General features: G+C 39.2%; 2 pseudogenes; both read right to left on the reverse strand.

The window, feature by feature from the left end:
- Positions 1-1,942: 1,942 nt before the first annotated feature.
- Positions 1,943-6,875, reverse strand: LOC143671531 (biogenesis of lysosome-related organelles complex 1 subunit 6 pseudogene; annotated as a pseudogene).
- Positions 6,876-20,272: 13,397 nt separating this feature from the next.
- On the reverse strand, positions 20,273-21,012 carry LOC143671095 (ras-related protein R-Ras2 pseudogene; annotated as a pseudogene).
- Positions 21,013-22,444: the final 1,432 nt, after the last annotated feature.

Genomic DNA, 22,444 nt, shown 5'->3' on the forward strand with positions numbered 1-22,444 from the left:
AATGGGAGACAATATTTGGAAATGACATATCAGATAAAGGTCTAGTATCCAGAATTTATAAAGAGATTGTTCAACTCAACAACAAAAAGACAGCCAATCCAATTACAAAATGGGAAACAGACATGAACAGATACTTCTCAGAAGAGGAAATACAAATGGCCAAAAGGCACATGAAGAGGTGCTCAACGTCCCTGGCCATTAGAGAAATGCAAATCAAAACCACAATGAGATATCATCTCACACCCACCAGAATGGCCATTATCAACAAAACAGAAAATGACAAGTGCTGGAGAGGATGTGGAGAAAGAGGCACACTATTCCACTGTTGGTGGGAATGTCAAATGGTGCAACCATTGTGGAAGGCAGTTTGGCGGTTCCTCAAAAAGCTGAATATAGAATTGCCATATGACCCAGAAATACCATTGCTAGGTATCTACTCAGAGGACTTAAGGGCAAAGACACAAACGGACATTTGCACACCAATGTTTATAGCAGCATTATTTACAATTGCAAGGAGATGGAAACAGCCAAAATGTCCATCAACAGACGAGTGGCTAAACAAACTGTGGTATATACATACGATGGAATATTATGCATCTCTAAGACAGAATAAACTTATGAAGTATGTAATAACATGGATGGACCTAGAGAACTTTATGCTGAGTGAGACTAGCCAAAAACTAAAGGACAAACACTGTATGGTCTCACTGATATGAACCGACATTAGTGAATAAACTTGGAATATGTCATTGTTAACAGAGACCATCAGGAGATAGAAATAGGGTAAGATAGTGGGTAATTGGAGCTGAAGGGATACGGACTGTGCAACAGGACTGGATACAAAAACTCAGAAATGGGCAGCACAATACTACCTAATTATAATGTAATTATGTTAAAACATTGAATGAAGCTGCATGTGAGAATGATAGAGGGAGGAGGGCTGGGGACATAAATGTAATCAGAAAGAAAGATAGATGTTAAAGATCGAGATGGTATAATCTAAGAATGCCTAGAGTGTATAATATTAGTGAAATGTACAATGTACAAATTTTAAAAATGTTTTTGCATGAGGAAGAACAAAGGATTGTCATTATTGTAGGGTGCTGAAAATAGATGATATCTACTACTTTAAAATGTCACATTACGTGTGAGACTAAAGCAAAAAATGTTTATTTGTTACAAAATTTAGATTTTGACTAGAGCATTTCCTAATATAACTAATGTAGATAGTTTGATTGAATGTCATAAGTACTTGGAATCTCAGGTAGCACATGGGTTTTTGTTGGTTTGTCCAGAGTGATCCCCCGATGAATCCCAGAATGATTTGATCAGTGACTGGAAAAGTATTTGCAAGCCCCTTTCGGGGAATAGTGAGAGTGGGGAGAAATTCAACCTCCCCACGTTGAATTCTTGATATTCTCACAAGCAGTGTGGACAACCAAAGCTATAGGCTGAGCCCCCAGTCTTGGGGTTTGTTCACATGAAACTTAAATCCACAAAAGATAGGTCAAGTCTACTTAAAATTTAGGCCTAAGAGTCACCCCATAGAGAGCCTCTTTTGTTGCTCAGATGTGGCCTCTCTCTCCAGCCAATATGATGAGCATTCTCACCACCCTCCCCCTCTCCGCATGGGACATGACTCCCAGGGGTGTGGACCTTCCTGGGACCATGGGACAAAGATCCTGGAATGAGCTGAGACTCAGCATCAAAGGACTGAGAAAAACCCTAGAATGAGCTTAGAATTAACATCAAGAGACTGAGAGAACCTTCTCGACCAAAAGGGGGAAGAGTAAAATGAGGCAAAGTGTCAATGGCTGAGAGATTCCAAACAGAGTCGAGAGGTTATCCTGGAGGTTATTCTTATGCATTAAGTAGATATCACCTTGTTGTTCAAGATGTGGTGGAGAGGCTGGAGGGAGCTGCCTGAAAATGTAGTGCTGTGTTCCAGTAGCCATGTTTCCTGATGATGATTGAACAATGATATAGCTTTCACAATGAGACTCTGTGAATGTGAAAACCTTATGTCTGATGCTCCTTTTAGCTACTACATCAACAGAAGAGTAGAACATATGGAATAAAAATAAATAACAGGGGGAACAGATGTTAAAATAAATTCAGTTTGAAATAGTGGTAGGTGAAGGCGAGGGGTAAGGGGTATGGTACGTATAGTTTTTTTTTCTCTCTCTATTATCGTTTGATTTCTTTTTCTGTTGTCTTTTTATTTCCTTTTCTAAATTGATGCAAATGTACTAAGAAATGATGAATATGCAACTATGTGATGATATTAAGAATTACTGATTGTATATGTAGAATGGAATGATTTCTAAATGTTTTGTTAGTTAATTTTTTTAAATTAATAATAATAATAAAAAAAGCATTCTAGGCCTTCTCTATCAAGCTCCTCACAACTCCTCCAGATTCTTCCCCTTGTCCATTCAAAAAGCCGTTCCAACATGTTTGGTATTTGCAAACTGCAGCAGCACCCCACTCCTGGTGCCAAAATCTGCTCTAGTTTGCTAGCTGCTGGAGTGCAGTGTACCAGAAATGGAATGGCTTTTAAAAAGGGGAATTTAATAAGTTGGTAGTTTACAGTTCTAAGGCCAAGGAAATGTCCCAATTAAAACAAGTCTATAGGAATGTCCAATCAAAGGTGTCCAGGGAAAGATACCTCGGCTCAAGAAGGCCAATGACGTTCAGGGTTTTGCTCTCAAGTGAGAAGGCACATGGCGAACATAGTCAGGGCTTCTCTCTCAGCTGGAAGGGCACATGGTGAGCATGGCATCATCTGCTGGGTTTCTCTCCTGGCTTCCTGTTTCATGAAGCTCCCCAGGAGGCGTTTTCCTTCTTCATCTCCAAAGGTCGCTAGCTGGTGGGCTCTCTGCTTCGCGGTGCTGCAGCATTCTCTGCTCTCTCCGAATCTCTCCTTTTCTCTGAAATGTTTCCTCTTTTATAGGACTCCAGTAAACTAATCAAGACCCACCCAAATGGGTGGAGACACGTCTCCACCTAATCCAGCTTAACAACCACTCTTGATTGGGTTACATCTCCAGGGAGATGATCTAATTACAGATTCAAACACACAGTATTGAATAGGGATTATTCCACCTTTACGAAATGGGATTTTGATTAAAACATGGCTTTTCTAGGGGACATACATCCTTTCAAACCAGGACAGGTATCACGCTACCTTCTTTTGCGAAGAAGCTATTTACTAATTTTCTACCATTCCTGTCATTATCTATAAAGTAGGCAGTTGGTATAGATCATTCCACTTTAAGAATTTTTAAAAAGCACAGAGAAAGAAACTACATGTAAGGCCACACAGCAAATCAGAGGATAGGCAGAGCTAGGGAATAGATCTTCTAGTTGGAAAGCCGAGTTCCTCACCTTATCTCAGTGTGTCACAATTGTTACTAAGTATTACAAATATTAAAGCATTTGTGAGTATGTGATAGCTCCACAAGCTCAGGCAAACCTTAGGGGTAGATGTAATCCACTTTGAACCTAGAAACTACATAAGAACCAAATGACATGAAAGGTGAATTGCAGTTTCAGACTCCAGGAAGCAGATAGAGTATGAAGTTAGTGGAATCTATCTGGCATCTTGCTCACTTATCCTTAAGATGCTGTTCTTTCATGTGCACCCACTTTTTTTTTTTTTTTTTGCATGGGCAGGCACCGGGAATCATGTGCACCCACTTTTGCTTCATGTTCTTCACAAAGGCTTATACCACCTCTATTCCAGTGGCATATGTGATTAAACAGTTGGCATTTCTTCTTAATCAAGCAATGAAAAGGCCATTACCAAAAACCAACCTTTTGTATTACCAGAAAGGCAGGTCGACTCCTAAAATGAGAAACTGGAACTTTTCAATTTACACCTATTAAGAAGCTAAAAATTTTTTAGTAATTTTTAACTATGTATAGTATAGTCTATTATAACAATCAAACCATTTTCCAATTTATAAATGATTCAAGGCCAAAATAATGAAATTTAAAATTAAGTAAAACAAAAGTTTATAAAAATACATATAAATGTCAAAACCAAGTAACATTATGTCTGTATGCAGGAAAAAAAAAAGGCTTGTTGAATGGCTGAAATGAAGATATAGAGACCCAGCAATACGGAGAAATGGATTCCAAAACCTAACACAATGGTATGAGGCACTACCTTAACATAGGTCTACACTTAGGTGAGCTTAAATCCAAAAATATGAGGTTGGGGAAGGAAATGCACACACAGATACAATCTTTCATGTCCTTTTAGCTAGTTTGGCAGTTAACTGCTTTTCTGTTTCAGTTTCCTTTTCTTGTTGCTGCTCCCTTTCCAACTCTTCTTTCTGCCTCTTCTGCTGCAGTTTAAGTGCTCTTCTTTATTAACTTTGATGTCTTTTCATGAAGCATTAGCAGCATCTCTTTTCTTAGATTCACCAACTTGGTATGAGAGTGTTTAGCTTCAGTGAACAAAGCATTAATATCCAACATAGAATGACAGTCTTTGAATTTTGAAATCTCTTGTTCCAGTGTGTCTAATAATACAACTTGGTTTTGTGTGAGTTCCTGGAGGGCTTGTTTTGATCCCTGCAGATCTGGCAAATAGTGAGAAAGCAATCCTTCTGCCAGTTGCTCCTCAGCTTTGACTTCTACACTCAAGTCCTCTGTTAACCCTTCATCTAGAGAGGTGTCATTTAACCGCGGAATCATCTCCCTGACCCCCAGGCCATCAGGGCGCCCTGTCAAGACCCCATCTGTGGGCACTGGCCCAGGGACATTCATGTCCGTCCTGCTGGGAACAAGGAAAAGACAGGCCGCTAGCTCCATTCATTATTTTTAAATTATTTTCTCTGTGTTGTTCAGATTGGATAATGTCTGTTGGTCTTTGTTCATCCACTGATTCCTGTGTCTGTCATTTTGTTACTGGGTCCATCCTGCAAAATGAATTTTTTTTTTCAGATTTCAGATTACTCTATTTTTCATTTTGTTTGTTCTCTATATTTTCTATTATTTTCCTATTTTCCATTCCTTTCAAGTGGTTTCTGCCCTTACATTTTAAGACTTTTTCATAATAGATGCCTTAAAGTCTTTGTCTGATCATTTTAATGTCTGCCATCTCAAAGTTGGTGTGCGTTCATTACCTTTTCCCATGAGAATTGAGATTTTCCTGTTTCTTTGCATGCAGGTAATGTGCATGTGTCGTATCCTGGACAGTTTGAATATTGTGTCATGATTTCCTGGGCCCTTTTAAAATCAGATGATGAATGTTTATATTTTTGGTTTAGCAGGAAGTCCACTCATTTGAGTTCAGTCTGCAAGTCCTGACCAGCCCTCCATAGATTGCGGTTTCAATGCCAGCTCCACTTTCAGACCCTTTGCTGTGTTATTGTACCGTTGTGCGTGTGCACCAGTCCAGGGTCTGTTGTGGTCTCTCCCTTAGTTCAGTTCTCAAAGTCTTTGGTATATTGTGTAGGATTCGATCTATGCATTAAGATCTTGGTGAGTGTGCATGGGGGGCAGAGGGGGGGGGAGCCCAGAAGTTCATGCACAACTTTATGGGTTTGTTTTGCCAAGCTCTTCCCTCTCTGCAATCTCTCCAGTACTTTCTGGTTCCCTGGGCCTCCCCATTTCTATCTTTTGCCAGAAATCTGGGGCTTTAATTACTCTTCTCTGTCACACACTTCCTGTGTCTTTGCCTTCCTTTGGTGTAATGCATCAGGAAGACCAGGAGGGAAGTAAGCCATGGAAGTTTGCTTCCATTCTCTTGAGACCATAGCTCCTCCAATCAGAGAATAAGTCTGCCTTCCTTCAGAGTTTTAAGCACCTTAAAGACCCCATTGTTGCTGCTGTCACTGCTGCTTCTGTCACTACCACTGCAGCACAGGCAGCCTGGGGGCTGGAACATGAGAGAAAGGAGGAAAGAAAAGGAAAAAGAAAAACAGGATTTCCCTCACTCTTTCAGGGAGGTAGAATTCCCTTTTTCCCCTCCTCAAGGCAGAATTAAAGCCCTCCGTGTCCACACCAATGCTGGCTTCTGACTTTCAGGCTGTGTTGAGTTCCCATCAGGGATACTGGAGGGAAAAAATGGTAAATTCACTGCTGGTTCGAGGGTACTTCAAATTCTGAACGTCTTCCCCAATCTGTCTGCTTTTATTTACCTTCCAGAGTCCTCAGATAGCTGATCCATGCACTGTGTCCATATCTTAAATCTGCACACAGTAGGAGAGACGGAGTGGATCGTGCTTAGTCCATCTTTCCCAGAACCAGAACCACCTTGAAGATGTTGTGTTTTAATTTTACATTTAGATGGTGTCAATTTGGTGCCTTGTGTTTTTTTTCTTTCCCCTTGCTTACATTGTCCGAGGAATTCTTCATTTTTTCCTGAATCTCTAACATAATTAGAATACATCTTGGTATTGATTGTCCTGTGTCAATTCATCCTTTATTTCTGGAAACTTTTCTCATATTGTATCTCCGGATATATTTCTACTCCATTTACGGTGCTCCTTAAGGCATGTACACTATCCTAATGCTGAATCAGCATTAATGTGATCATCTAAAGTCTTTCCTCTATGCTCTTATTTTAATTTTTGTGCATATGCCTTCTGTTTTGCTATTCCTGATGTATTTATTAGACCCCCTGGGTTCTCAATTTGTTTTCTTAGCTCTGTAATCTCTTTTTCATCACATTTTGTTGGTGATTAAATCATCCCTGAATTCTTGTTGTGTGGAAATCATATTCTTATGTTTACTACAGTTTTGCAGCACTCATCAGGTAGTTGCATCTGTTCCTTGCATTATGCATTCTTCCAGACTGTGATGATCATCTTTCCTTTATATGCAATGTTTCCATTTTTTTCCCTCTCCTCTCTCTCTCTCTCTCTCTCTCTCTCCTCTCTCTCCTCTCTCTCTCTCCTCTCTCTCCTCTCTCTCTCTCTCTCTCTCTCTCTCTCTCTCTCTCTCTCTCTCTCTCTCTCTCTCTCTCTCTCTCTCACTCTCTCTCTTTCTCTCCTCCCCCTTCCTTCTCCCTCTCTCTCTGCAGATCATTATCATAGTTGTTATACAATTTCTTTTTTGTGTCAGTCATGGGAAGCACTATCTAGACTTTCTATTTGTTCTAATCTTATGTGGATGAGTTCATATTCACACCCTTCCCACCTTATCTTCCCTGACTATAATTTGAAGGCTGGGTATTGCTTTCAATATACTTTTTCTACAAAGATCTTGCTAAATATCACGTCATGGTCCGCTCTACCCATGCAAGGGTATAGCCTACTCTGTGGGTTTTGGCTTGTTCTCCCAACTCCACACAGTGCCCTGGAAAATGGAAAGCACAAATAGTCCCTTTTATTAAAAATTTTTATTAAAATCTAATAATGGTAATTGAGATCATCTATTCACAAGAATATTTACTTTTTTTTTTCAAACTTATTCCCTCAATCCATTTCTCTTCAAATTAAGAGGGTGTTAGAGACCATATCCAGGATTTAACTGACTCAACATTTTTCCCCTCAGTATTCCTTCTGGGGGCCGAGGGCAGGATTAGAAGCATACTGGACCAATCATCCTCACCACATGCATCTTCTTTTTTATTCCTTGGAAGCCACTCTCTTGCCTGCCTTCCTTCCTTCTCCTCCTCCTTCTGTTCCCCCTCCTCTTTGTCCCTCTCCTTCGCCTGCTTTTTACCATTTTCTGTTCATTTTATTAAGTGTTATTGGGGAAAGAAAATTATCTGATTTTTCTTTATTCTACCATCTTTTACAAAGAAATCTCTAATTTGTTTGTTTGTTTGTTTTTATCCTGCATGGGCAGACACCAGGCATCGAACCCTGGTCTTTGGCATGGCAGGTGAGAATTCTGCCACTGAGCCACCATCACACCACTCTCTAATTTGGTTTTGAGGATTCATTTTAGTCTCTGGATTATATTCTGCCTAACATTGACTTGATTCATTCTAGAGAAAATTAAAATTTAAGATCTTTCCTATGTGGTACAAATGGATCTAAGCTTACCATACCAATGGATCTAAGCTTATCAAGGCCCCTTAAATTTGTATCACTGATCCTTCATTTTAAGTTAATCATTGTGTCCAAGGACTATGCCTTACAAGTGGATGTCATCCAGCATTTCAGTCCACTTTGTCAAGTGTATGGTGTTAAACAGTCTGTTCTTTTTTAGACTCATGGCCATGGTTACCAATTTCGTTGCTCACCGTTTTTTGCATCTTCTTTCTTTCTTCTCTGTGCAGTTTACTCATGATGTAAGAACATCTTGAAGTTACTCCTTTAGTGAGGGTTTCTGAGTGGTCAACTCAATCTTTGTTCAAGAATATCTTGATTTCGGGCGGTCCACAGTGGCTCAGCAGGCAGAGTTCTCACCTGCCATGCAGGAGACTCAGGTTTGATTCCCAGTGCCTGCCCATGGGGGGAAAAAGTGAAGGAGAAATTAAGAAATTTACATATTAAAAAGAGCTGAAAGAGCTCATTAGCAGAAGCTCTGCCCTGTAAGAAATGCTAAAGGGAGTCCTTCAGGCTGAAATAAAAGAACACTAGGCAGTAATTTGAAGCCAAAGGAAGACATAGAGAACACTGGTAAAGCTGACTACACAGGAAAATATAAAAACCCGAGTTATTGTATTTTTGATATAACTGCTTTTATGGGTAACAAGCAAATGAGTAAAATAACATTACAAATATACATTAACAGGCAGACAACGTTTAAAGATGTAATCTGAGACAATGACAATTTAATGGGGGAGGGTTTGAGATGTATAGGAGTAGAGAGCTTGTGTACTGAAACTAAACTGGTACTAGTTGAACAACACTGATATTAGTTTATGATGTTCATTGAAATTACAAAAGTAACCACTAAGAAAATAACAAAAATATAGAGAAGAAGATGAAGGGAGGGATCAAACTGGTGCACCACAAAAATGCAACTAAATACAACAAAGGCAGTGATAGAGTAATTAAGGAACAAGATACATATGGAACATACAGAAAACAAACAGAAGTAAATTCTTTCTTCTCGGTTAATACCTTAAATGTCAGTGGATTAAACTCTCCTATTAAAAGGCAGAGTTTGGCAGATTGTATGAGAAAGCATGATCCATCCACTCATATGCTGTCTACCAGAGACTCATTTTAGGTACAAAGAGTCAAAGAAAGTAAAAGAGTGGAAAAGATATTCCATCCAAATAGTAATCAAAAGACAGCCAGAGCCACTATGTAGTCTCAGAAGAAGTAGCCTTTATGTGAAAAGAATTACGATAGACAAAGAATGAAATTATATATTGATAAAAAGTTCAATCCAGCAAGAGGATATAATGATCATAAACGTATATACACCTCACAACACAGCCCTAAAATACCTGAAGCAAAAATTGAAGGAAGAAATAGATAATTCTACAATGATAGTTGGAGAGTTCAATACACCACTTTCCAGAACTAACAGGAAATTTTTTATCAGAAGATCAATAAGGAAATAGAGGACTTGAACAATACTATTAAACAATTAGGCTTAATGGGCATATACAGAGCACTCCACCCCACGACAGCATAATGCACGTTCTTCTCAAGGGCGAATGGAACATTTTCCAGGATAGATCATATGTTAGGCCACAAATCCAATCTTAAGCAATTTAAAAATATTGAAATCACACAAATTTATACTCAGACCCTGACGGAATAAAGCTAGAAATCGATAGAAGAGGGAAAATATGCAAATATATGGAAATTAAACAGCACAGTATAAAACAACCAATGGGTCAAAGAAGAAATCATAGGGAAAATTAGGAAATATCTTGAGACTTACTAAAACAAAAACAAAATATCCCAAAACTTATGGAATGCAGCAAAGGCAGTGACAAGACTGAAGTTTATATTTATTGTAAATTCCGTTCAATAATTTTTAATTCTCAGAAAATCAAATACCTAGGAATACATCAAACCAAGGATGTGAAAGTTCTATACACAGAAAACTAGAAAACATTACTAAAAGAAATCAAAGAAGACATAAATAAATGGAAGGACATTCTGCATTCATGGATTGGAAGACTAAATGTCATTAAGATGTCAATTCTACCCAAATGATTTACAGAGGCAACACAATTGCAATCAAAATTCCAGCAGCCTACTTTCCAGAAATGCAAAAGCCAACCATCAAATTTATTTGGAAGGGCCAGGGGCCCAGAATAGCCAATAACATCTAGAAAAAGTGAAATAAAGTTGGAGGACACACATTTCCTGAATTTAAAGCAAATGCAAAAATAAAATTACAGTGGTGAATCGGCATGATATTGGCACAGTGATAGATATATTGACCAATGGAACTGAATTGTGAATTCAGAAATAGACTACTGGACTAATTGGATATCCATTTAGAGAAGGGATAGAAGGGTGAATGAGATGGCAATTCAAGAGTCAGGCTGACCTGGGAAAGCCTTCTGCACCACATAGGGCAGCCCTGGTTGCAGAGGCCAAGGAACTGAGAAGCAGGAGGCTGGAGCCTGGCGCAGAGGCACGGAGTCCGCTGCAGCGTATGGATGGGAGCCGGACACTAAGAAGTAAGCCAGGCCACATTCCTTGAACAAACTACCCTCACCAGCATAGCCCCGTGACTGGCAACTCACCCCATACCCCACACACCTGAACTCCATCACCCACTCACATTCTATGTGTTGCAAGTTCTCCCACCCCACCACCATCCCACCCCAAGTGCAGCCCAACCCACCTTTCCTGCACCTGTCCTGAGCACTCCCTCCCCCTCCCTGTTCCCTGAAGGTTGTTGCTAGGGCATGAAGACTATGTGCACTAACTTCCATACCCCGGCTACCCCCGCCCCCGGCCATCGTGTTGCACAGTCTCATCCCACCCCACCCCCCTGAGCGCCATGCATCAATTTACGGCACTCCTAATCTGACGCATGTTCATGGGCCCCCAAATACATCCTACACCTCTGGGAACTACAGTTCACTGCACTCCTAGACCCATTCATCTGCCCGGGGGCCCCAGTCATGTCATTCAGCTCTGGAAATGTCAGTTTATGGCAGTCCTAGAACCATGTGTGCACATGGCCCTCAGCCATACTTCCCAGCTCTGAGAGAGTGCTGACCTGTACACTTGGGTCACATCTGCCCCCAGCAAACAAAGGCATAACACCGACCTGCTGCCACAGCTCTACACATGTGCACAAAGGGTCCCATGCCTTAGACCAGTGCACACCAGGGTTATGGCACCCAGACCAGTGCACCTGCACAGCTACATCCTCCCTTGCCACTGGGCACCCACATCACAAGCATCAGCGTAACATCCCCAACCTGCTCCCACACCTCCCCTGAAACAAATCACTGTACTGAGTGCTCCAACCCATACTCTGCTCCCTGCTGTGCAACCATCCCACAAACACAAGGCCTTAGACTACTGAAACAAATCAACTCCCAAAGTAAATCAATCAAGATATCTACATGCAATGAAGACAGCAGAAGATCACTAAGCATATCACAATACAGGCAGATTCAGCCCTGCCTAATGATAAAATTAAAACACCTGAGGAGACAGACGTTGGAACAACTAATCAAAGATGTTCATACAACTCTACTTAAAATAAGTGGGATAGCAAATGACATAAAGAAGATCAAGAAGACAGTAGAAGAGCATGAAGAGGAATTGGAAAAATAAATAGAAAACTAGCAGAAATCACAGAGATTAAAGACTCTGTTGACCAAATAAAAGCATACTAGAGGCACATAATACCAGATTTGAAGAGACAGAAGAAAGAACAAGTAATATAGAGGATAGGATAATTGACTTCAAAGACTCAAAACAGCAAACGGCAAAAAAGATGGAAAAAAATTGAATGAGAACTTGGGGAAATGATAGACAAAACAAAGTGCAAAAATATAAGAATTATTGGTGTCCCAGAAGGATAAGAGAGTAGTAAAGGGCTAGGAGGAGTAGTTGAGGATATAAGGGGGAAAACTTCTCAACGCTCACAAAGGACATAAATATACAAGTCAAAGAACTCCAAACAGAATAAATCCTTCCCCACGTCTTCCCCAAGGCACATAATAAAAAGTCTGTCGAATGTTGAAGAGAAACAGAAAATCCTGAAAGTGGCAAGAGAAAAACAATCTACTACACACAAGGGAAATCAAATAAGACCAAGTTCAGACTACTCAACTAGCACCCTAGAGGCAAGAAGGTAGTGGTATGAGATATTCAAGATCCTGAAAGAGAAAGACTTCCAGCCAAGAATTCTGTACCCAGCCAAATTATCCTTTAAAATTGAGGGAGAGATTAGAGCTTTCACAGACAAAGAAGTCCTAAATGAATTTGTCAACAAGAGACTGACCCTACAAGAAATACTAAAAGGAGTTCTGCCAACTGAAAAAAAAAGTCAGGAGAGGGAGGTCTGGAGGAGGGCACAGAATTGAAGAGTACCACTAAGGGTAATTTAAAGAATACAAAGAGAAATAGGGAACAGAATATATGGATCTTTTATCTGACAAATAAAATTAAAAGATAAGACGGTGGAATCAAGAAATGCCTTTTCAGTAATAACTTTGAATGTTAATGGACTAAATTTACCAACAGATTGGCAGAATGGATTAAGAAACATAATCCAGCTATATGCTGCTTACAAGAGACTCATCTTAGACACAAAGATACAAATAGATCGAAAATGAAAGGATGGAAAAAAGATCTTCCATGCAAGTTGTAACCAAAAGCAAGCAGGAGTAGCTATACTAATATCGGACAAAATAGACTTTAAATGTAAAGACATCATAAGAGACAAGGATACTATATACTAATTAAAGGGTCAATTCACCAAGAAGATATAACAATCATAAATATTTATGCTCCCAATCAAGGAGATTCAAAGTACATGAGACAGACATTGGCAAAACTGAAGGGAGTGATAGATATTTCAATGATAATAGTAGGAGACTTTGATACACCACTCTCCTTTATAGGTAGAACAACCAGACAGAAGATCAACAAGGAAAAAGAGAAGTTAAATAACTTGATAAATGAATTAGATCTAACAGACATATATAAGTCATTGCACCCCAAAGCACAAGGCCCAAGTACAAGGCTTCTCACTTGTGCACTGCTGGTGGGAATGTATAATGGTGCAACCAACATGGAAGACTGTTTGGTGGTTCCTTAGGAAACTAAATATCGAGCTGCCCTATGACCCACCAATAGTACTACTTGGTACATACCCAGAATACCTGAGAGCAACGACACAAACACACATTTGCACACCACTGTTCATAAAAACATTATTCACAATCACCAAAAGATGGAAACAAACCAAATGCCCATCAAAAGGTGAGTGAATCAACAAAATGTGGTATATACGTATGATGGAATATTATGTAGCAGTAAGACAAAATGATGTTCTGAGGCACATGACAAGATGGATGAGCCTTGAGGACATAATGCTGAGTGAAATTAGCCAGACACAAAAGGACAGATACTATATGATTACACTTTTATGACCAGCATAAAGGTATAATCAGAGACTTATAATATAGAATACAGGAGACTTAGAGATACACAGAAGCCAGAGATGGGTGAACCGTTAGCTAATGAGGTTGAACTCCAGTGTAAGGGAATAGATAGGAGTGAAGGTGATTCTCTAGTGGGTCCAGAAGTAATATTACCATATTGAAGATGAACAAGATTAAAAGGAGTTGTATAGACCTGTGTGTCCCACTGACTCACACTAGAAATATGAATGAGTTCTTGTAAGAACTACTTCAAAGATATGATTCTTGTTTAAAGAGTGTTTAAGTCCAGTGTACGGGGGAAAACTGCTATTGCATGCTATAAGCTATAAGCTATGTTCAAAAGGAAACCATCAGCACTACCACAGCAACAGCAGAGGTAAATAATGGGGTGAGGGACAAGAGTTAGGAGGAAGTTTAGATCTCCTATTTGGTGAGGGTGTGTTTATTGGTTTTCTGTCCTTTGGGAACAATGAAATTATCTAAAATTGAGAATGTTGATGGACTGTGGACTTTAGGCCCTCTACATGATGCCCGCTGAATGCAGGTGGCTGAAGGATGCACTGATGGAGAAATAAATTGGCAAACGATGGTGTATACTTATGAATGAAGGTTGTACTGCTACAAAAAGGAACAAAATCATGAGGCATGCAATGATATGAATGAACCTTTGGGACATTTGGTGAGACAAAATAAGCCAGAACAAAAGAACATGAATGGTATGGTCACCTTTAGAAAAATGTTTATAAGAAAACAGGGGCCTAGATTGTAAGCTTTTAGAGCCAACACATTAGGTCTGGAGTGGTGATTATTTCTGGATTTTGAGAGGCTGTTTTATATATATAACCTGATATTTAGAGATAAGAACAAAGCTGAACGGGTTGGGTTAAAATAAGTCAGAACATAGGGGTAAGGAAGACAGTGTCTATATTTTAGAACCACACATACTCTTTGAGACCAATGGAAGAAAGGTTTATTTGATCTGGAACTGAAATTTTCTGTAGCACATAATCTAATTGAACCTATCTGTATAGCTCATTTGAACAACTGAAACACAAAGAGCACAGAATGAGAAAAAGGTCCTTTAATTCTGTATAGATTATTGTAATGCCTGGAAACATCCTAGAGTATATTAACCAAAAAATCAAAAAGTATTGGCAAAGTCCCCTGAGGGAGGGGAGAAGGAATATGGATCTAATAAACCTTATTGTCAGGGAATCTCCTGAGACTGTGTCAAGCTTTAGGGACACCCAAATCAATAGGCCATGCCCTCGATCATGAGGCTTACTCTTGTGAAGCTTATGTAGGTAGCAGAGAAGGTTGGACTACCTATAGGCATGCCTAAGAGTTATGTTCTAGTTTGCTAGCTGCTGGAATGCAACACACCAGAGACGGATTGGCTTTTAATAAAAGGGGATTTATTTTGTTAGTTCTTCAGAGGAAAGGCAGTTAACTTTCATCTGAGGTTCTTTCTTACGTGGGAAGGCTCAGGGTAATCTCTGCTGGCCTCCTCTCCAGGCCTCTGGGTTCCAACAACTTTTTCCAGGGTGATTTCTTTCTACACCTCCAAAGGCCTGGGCTGAGCTGCGAGTGCTAAGATGAGGTATGCCGAGCTGCTTGGGCTGTGCTGCGTTGTGCTCTCTCATTTGAGCACAAACCAATTAAGTCAAACATCATTCATTGCAGCAGGCACACTTCCTAGCCAACTGCAGATGTAATCAACAACAGATGAGGTTCACGCACCATTGGCTCATGTCTGCAGCAACAGAACTAGGTGCCTTCACCTGGCCAAGTTGACAACTGAATCTAACTACCACAAGTTACTTCTGGAGGACCTCTTTTTTTGATCAGATATGGCATCACTCTCTCTAAGCCCAACTCTGCAAGTGAAATCATTGCCCTCCCCCTTATGTAGGACATGACATCCAGGCGTGAATGTCTCCCTGGCAACATGGGAGATGACTCCCAGGGATGAATCCATACCTGGCACCATGGGATCAACAATTCCATCCTGACCAAAAGGAGGAAAAGAGGTATAACTAATAAAGTATCAGTGGCAGAGAGAGTTCAAATACAGTCTACAGGCTATTTGGGAGGTTGCTCTTATGGAAGCTTCAGTTAGACATTGCTACCTGTCATAACCTACCAACCCCAAACCAGGACCCTTCCAGCCAACCCTAAAGAACACCTATGGCAATTTATAAGATTCCACAAGGGTTCCAGGTACTAGAGCAACTTTCAAAAAACCTACTACCTCCAGATGGGTCCCTGGTCCAGATAAGTCCTGAAACCTAGCCCAGACGGTCCAGAACATCTGATTGTTCCATCTCCCTAACCCATATTAGTGACAGACCCTTCCAATAGCAAAAACTTAGAATTTCTATAGCCCAAACAACCCCAAAGAGAGGTATGGAAAGATCAAAGTGATGGTGGAATTATACATAGAAGATAGGACTTAACAAATGAATATGAATGTGAATCATTAAATTGGTATCTCTTTTAGTCTCCAGTATTTTAAAGAAGCTAGAAGTAAAAACTTAAAATTGTGAAATTGCAACTCATGTCAAAGTCTGAAATATGTTCTGCAACAAATTGTGGTGCTGTTTCTGGAAATGTATAGCTTTTTTGTATATATGTTATTGTTCACAGAAAAAGAAGGAAAAAAAGTCGATTGTGATGATAAAGTATTTAAGCCCTCTAGCCTCCTATATTTGGAAGCAGCTAGAAGGAAAAATAGGAGAGGATCATATGGTAGCCCTTGACAAACTCTGATCTATCCTGTAACCAGTTTTTGAAGAGAGCTTTGAAAACTATTGCTTTTCTATTTCTTTGCTTTGTATATATGTTATACTATACAATAAATGCATAAATAATAGGGGGGATAAAGGGTAAGAAATTGGGTAGATTTAAATACTAGTGGTCCATGAGAAGGAGGGGTAAGGGGATTGGAATATGTGTGAGATTTTTCTTTTTAGTTCTTTTTCTGGAGTGATGCAAATGTTCTAAAAATGATCATGGTAATAAATACACAACTAAGATGATATTGTGAGCCATTGATTATATACAATGCATGGATTGTATGTGTGTGAAAAATTCTCAATAAAAATACTTTTTTAAAATAAAAAAATAGCAACTAAAAGAATCAAGTACTTAGGAATGAACTTAACTGGGGATGTAAAGGACTTGTACACAGAAAACTACATAACATTGCTAAAAGAAGTCAATGATCTAAATAGGTGGAAAGTCATTCCCTGCTCATGGATACAAAGGTTAAATAGAGTTAAGATGTCAGTTCTACCCAAATTGATCTACATATTCAATGTAGTACCAATAAAAATTCCAACAACATAATTTAAAGATTTGGAAAAGCTAGTTACCAAATTCATCTGGAAGGGAAAGAGACCCCAATAGCTAAAAAGCATCCTTAAAAAGAACAAAGTGGGAGGATTAACACTTCCTGATTTTAAAACTTATTACAAAGCCACAGTGGTCAAAACAGCATGGGACTGGCACAAAGAAAGAACTTTGACCAATTGACCAATGGACTTGAATCGAGAGTGCAGAAACAGGCCACCAAATCTATGGTCAACTGATTTTTGACAAAGCCCCCAAATCCACTGAACTGGGACAAAATAGTCTTTTCAATAAATGGGCAAGGAGAACTGGATGTCAATAGCCAAAAAGACATGAAGAGATGCTCATTTTCATTAGCCACAAGATAAATGCAGATCAAAACTACAATGAGATATCACCTCACACCTATAAGAATGCTTACTATTAAATAAACAGGAAGCTACAAATGTTGGAGAGGATGTGGAGAAATTGGGACACTTATGTACTGCTGCTGGGAATTTATAATGGTATAGCTATTATGGAAGACAGTTTGGTGGTTCCTTAGGTAACTAAATATCCAGTTGCCCTATGACCCAGCAATAGCACTACTTGGTATATATCCAGAAGAGCTGAAAGCAGTGACACAGACATTTACACACCCATTTCATAGCAGCATTATTCACAATCACCAAAAGATAAATACAATCCAAGTGCCCATCAACAGACAAGTGGATTAACAAAATGTGGTATATACACATGATGGAATATTACTCAGCAGTAAGACAAAATGACATCCTGAAGCACATGACAAGATAGATGAGCCTTGAGGACATAATGCTGAGTGAAATAAGCCAGACAGAAAGGATAGATACTGTATGACTCCACTTTTATGACCATGATAAAGGTAAAATCAGAGGCTTATAATACAGAATATGAGGGACCTAGAGATACCCAGAAACTTGAGATGGGTGAACGGTTAGCTAATGGGATTGAACTCAAATATAAGGGAATAGATAGAAGTGAAGGCAGTTCTCTAGTGGGTCTATAAGTAATAGTACCATATTGAAGGTGAACATGATTGAAAGGGGTTGTATAGGCCTATGGGTCCCACTGCTTAACACTAGAAATATAAATGCATTTTTGCAAGAATTACTTCAAAGGTATGATTTGTGTACAAAGAGTTTAATTCCAGGGTACAGGAGGAAAACTGCTATTGCATGCTCTGGGCTATGTTTAACAGGAAACTATCAGTGCTACCACAGCAACAGCAGAGGTAAATAATGAGGGGAGGGACAAGAGTTAAGCAGAGGTTTAGATTTCTTATTTGGTGAGGGTGTGTTTATTTGTTACTTTCTCTTAGGAACAATGAAATTATCTAAAATTGAGAGTGTTGATGGACTGTGGACTTTGAGCATTATACATGATGACTAATGAATGCAGGTAGCTGAAGGATGCACTGACTGAGAAGTAGATTGGTGAATGATGGTGTATATGTGTGATTGAATAATGTGCTGCAACAAAAAGGAATGAAGTCGTGAAGCATGCAACAATGTGAATTAACCTGTGGGACATTTGGTGAGGCAAAATAAGCCAGAAATGAAAGAACAATTATTGCATGGTCTCCTTTAGAAAATGCTATAAGCTCTTATACCTGACACATTTAGTCTAGAGTGGCAATTATTATTTCTTGATTTTGAGAGGCTGTTTTATATATGTATAACCTGGGACTTAGAGATAAGAATGAAGCCAATCAATTCAGGACTAAGGTCATTCAGAACACAGGGGTAAGGAAGACATTGTATATATTTTATAACAGCATCTACTCTTTGAGACCAAGGAAAGAAAGGTTTATTTTGTCCAGACCCTAGATTTTCTGTAGCAATACTCTAACTCAAACTGTCTGGATAGCTCATTTGAACAATATAAACACAGGTAGCCCAGAATAAGAATGAGGGCCTTTAATCCTGTATAGCTTAATGTAATGTCTAGAATATATTAAGCAGATAATCAAAAAGGTATTGGCAAAGTCCCTTGAGGGATGGGAGAAAAAATATGGAACTATTAAACTTTACCATCATGGAATTCCCTGATACTGTATCAAATATTAGGGACACCCAAATCAATAGGCCAAACCCTTGATCATGAGGCTTACTTTTTTTTTGTCATAACAAATCAAGTTTAATTCTAGCACCTGAAGCTATACAAGGGTATGCTTTATAAACTTCATGGGACTATTGTACACATTCAATAAAGTGACAACTATGCTATACCACTTGGTATCTCATAATTAGGAAACATACTTCGGAATTGTTTAAAACACAATCCACAGGATTAAAAACAAAATCAGAAGTCATCCATGGTTATATTAATTGTCAATAAAAAGTTTTATATTTAATATTTGATATAAGTCAATATGTAGTAAGGGATATTGAAAGTGATTTCAGATTCTCATCCTGTAAGTTGTACTCTACTGAGAGGCTTTATTGAGCAGTTATGTGACTGGCCAAAGGTGGGTACAACCAGGACCAGAATAGCAGGTAAAGTTCTACCACAATTTCTGTAGCTTCCACTTTTCTTCTTCTTTGTCAGTTAAAAGTGAACAGTGAGAATTAAATACTTATCTTTACATATACACAAGGTATGCTGTGAAAGCATATTTGCTTACAAACATATAAAAATACTTGTTAACTAGCTTGACAAGAAAACAATGTATAAAAATATATAGCAAAAACATTAATAATCTCTGACCCTGGAAAGATCAATTCCATATTTTACATTACATCAAACAAAAAAGTTTTAGTTTTTTTAATCCCTTATCCAGAAACACTTAGAAAGGAAAACAAACAGAAACTATTTATTTCTACCCTCAACATTGGTTGTGAAAAGAGTTAAATTAAAAACTAAGAACAATGAAATGCTTAAGTCCAAAATGAACCCAAATAATTTGTCCACATAGACTGTTAACATCTTTGAGAGTAGGAATAATAATAAAGGCTTTAGAAGCAGTTTTGAATCCATAAATACAACAGGCATTTTGGTATTTTGGCCCCTGGAAAACAAAGCTGTAGCATCAGTTAAGGTCTAAGATATCTTGCTTTTGTAGACTCAATTCAGAGTATCAAAGGTTAACTAAAGCTGACAATAAATTTGTTAAAAACAGGCAAAATTTCACATTAAAATAAAACTAAGTTTCAATTTAGAGTAACAGTAAGCAATGTGATTCCAGAAGTTAAAAATTATTTCACAACCTAAGACTTCAGCTTGGCAAACAGCTTGGTTTCCAAAACTGATTCATCCCTATTCAAGTGTAAGTCCTTAAAAATATATCCGTGTATATAGGTATATGTTTTAAAGGAATCAGATAATCTTAGAAGCAGCCTTAGTGTTTCCTTTGAATCTGTCTTGAAATGATCATAGCATCTTCATGGAAAGGATTAGCCAGCTTCTTGGTCTAAGGCTAATATGGTGATCATTTGTCAGACTTTCTTTTCTAAGGCTAAAAACGTACCAACAAGTTGTGAACTGGAAGGAAAGAAAGAGAAGATGAAGACTTTTCCTGGCCGTTGGTAGCTAAAATTCATGGTATTCTTAGAAAAAGACACAAAAGCCTTGTCTTTTTTTTCCGTGTTGGTTCTGGTGAAGGAGGATATTCCTGCTCCTGAAATTTCCTTATAACCAGGACAAGTTCATGGAAAGCTTGATCTACATTCATCCTAATCTTTGCTGAAGCCTCCATGTGTGTTAGCTTAAGTTGCCATGCTAACTGCTGTCCTTCCTATATGACCTGTCTTTGATGATCTAGATCCACTTTATTACCAACTAAAATCATTGGAAATTCATCACAGTCATTTACTCTAAAAATTTTTCTAGATTTCTTCAAATCTGCCTCTATCTGTGACTGAAAAGACCAAAAGGAAACCCTTGCCAGTCCTCATAAACTGTTCTCTCATCGCTCCAAACTCTTCTTGTGCAGCTGTCTCCAGAATATCTAGCCGGGCTGCTCTGTCATCTGTCACACACTGCTTTGTAGAGGATGCTTCAATGGTTGGATCATAATCCGTTACAAAATGGGACTGTATTAACTGGATCGTGAGCACAGATTATCCCCAGCAGACCACTACGAGCCAGTACTTGTCCTGGCCGGAGCTGTCCCGCCAGCCAGTCACGGCCATGGGGACGCCACTGAGCCTAGCCTGGCCCCACTGAGGCATCACTGTCTGCTCTAGGCCTAGCTCCCAGGACATGTGCAGCCGGCACGCTGCAGACAAGTAGCCGGGCGGGGGTCCCAGGCTCCAGGAGCTGCGAGAAAAACCAGTCGGCGCATAAGGCTAGGCCCAAGGCTGGCGGTCCCACCCAAGGTGTAGAGAAGTGGGGTGTCCTCCGATCCAGGGGTGGTAGCAGCGGGAGGGCGGGGGTCGCTCCTCTACCTGTCTCTCCAGTGCTGCTAAGGCTTACTCTTGTGAAGTTATGTAGGTAGCTGAAAAGCTTAACCTATCTATAAGTATGCCTAAGAGTCACCTCTGGAGGACCTCTTTGGTTGCTCAGATGTAGCCTCACTCTCTCTTAGCCCAACTCTGCAAGTGAAATCATAGCCCTCCCCCATATGTGGGACATCAGGGGTGAAAGTCTACCTGGTGGCATGGGAGATGATTCCCAGGGATGAGTCCAGCCCTGGCACCATGGGATCAACATCCTGACCACAAGGGGGATAAATTATAACCAATAAAATATCAATGGCTGAGAGAGTTCAAATAGTGTTCGGAGGCTACTCTGGAAGTCATTCTTACACAAGCTTCAGTTCAACATTGCTACTTATCATAACTCACCAAACCCCAACAAAAACCATTCCTGCCAATTCTAAAAAACATCTAGGGCAATATATAGGATTCTACAAAAGTTCCATGCACTAGGGTAACTTTCCAGAAACCTACAACCCCCACTGTGACCCATACCAAACTCTAAAATCTGTTCTACAACTAATTTTAGTGCTGTGCTTTGAAATGTATTGCTTTTTTGTATATGTTACTTTTCACAAAATAAGGGAAAAAACGTCTATTGTGATGATAAAAAATATTTTTTTCTTTCTATCTTCCTATGTTCTGGAGCAGCTGGAAAGAAAAATCTAAGATGATGGTATGGTAACCCACGACAAATTCTGGGGTCTGTCCTGTAACTCCTTGTTGAAAAGTGCTTTGAAAACTATTGCTTTCTTCTTTCTTTCCTATGAAAATATGTTATATTATACAATAAAAAAAGTTTAAAAAATGAGGGGGAAATTAAAACATTTTCAATCAATCACTGAGAGAATTTGTGACTGAGAGTCATAAAACCAGTGGAGGTTGTAGGTTTCTGGAAAGTTACCCTAGTGCATGGAACTTTTGTAGAATCCTATATATTGCCCTAGGTATTTTTTAGAATTGGCAGGAATGGTTTTTGTTGGGGTTTGGTAAGTTATGATAAGTAGCAATGTTGAACTGAAGCTTGTGTAAGAGTGACCTCCAGAGTAGCCTCTGAACACTATTTGAACTCTCTCTGCCACAAATTTGCAAAGAGCAGCTCTGCAGGAAATACTAAAGGGAGCACTACAGGCAGATAGTAAAAGGC

Source organism: Tamandua tetradactyla, chromosome X, assembly GCF_023851605.1.
Source record: "Tamandua tetradactyla isolate mTamTet1 chromosome X, mTamTet1.pri, whole genome shotgun sequence".
In the NCBI taxonomy this organism is placed as follows: Eukaryota; Metazoa; Chordata; class Mammalia; order Pilosa; family Myrmecophagidae; genus Tamandua; species Tamandua tetradactyla.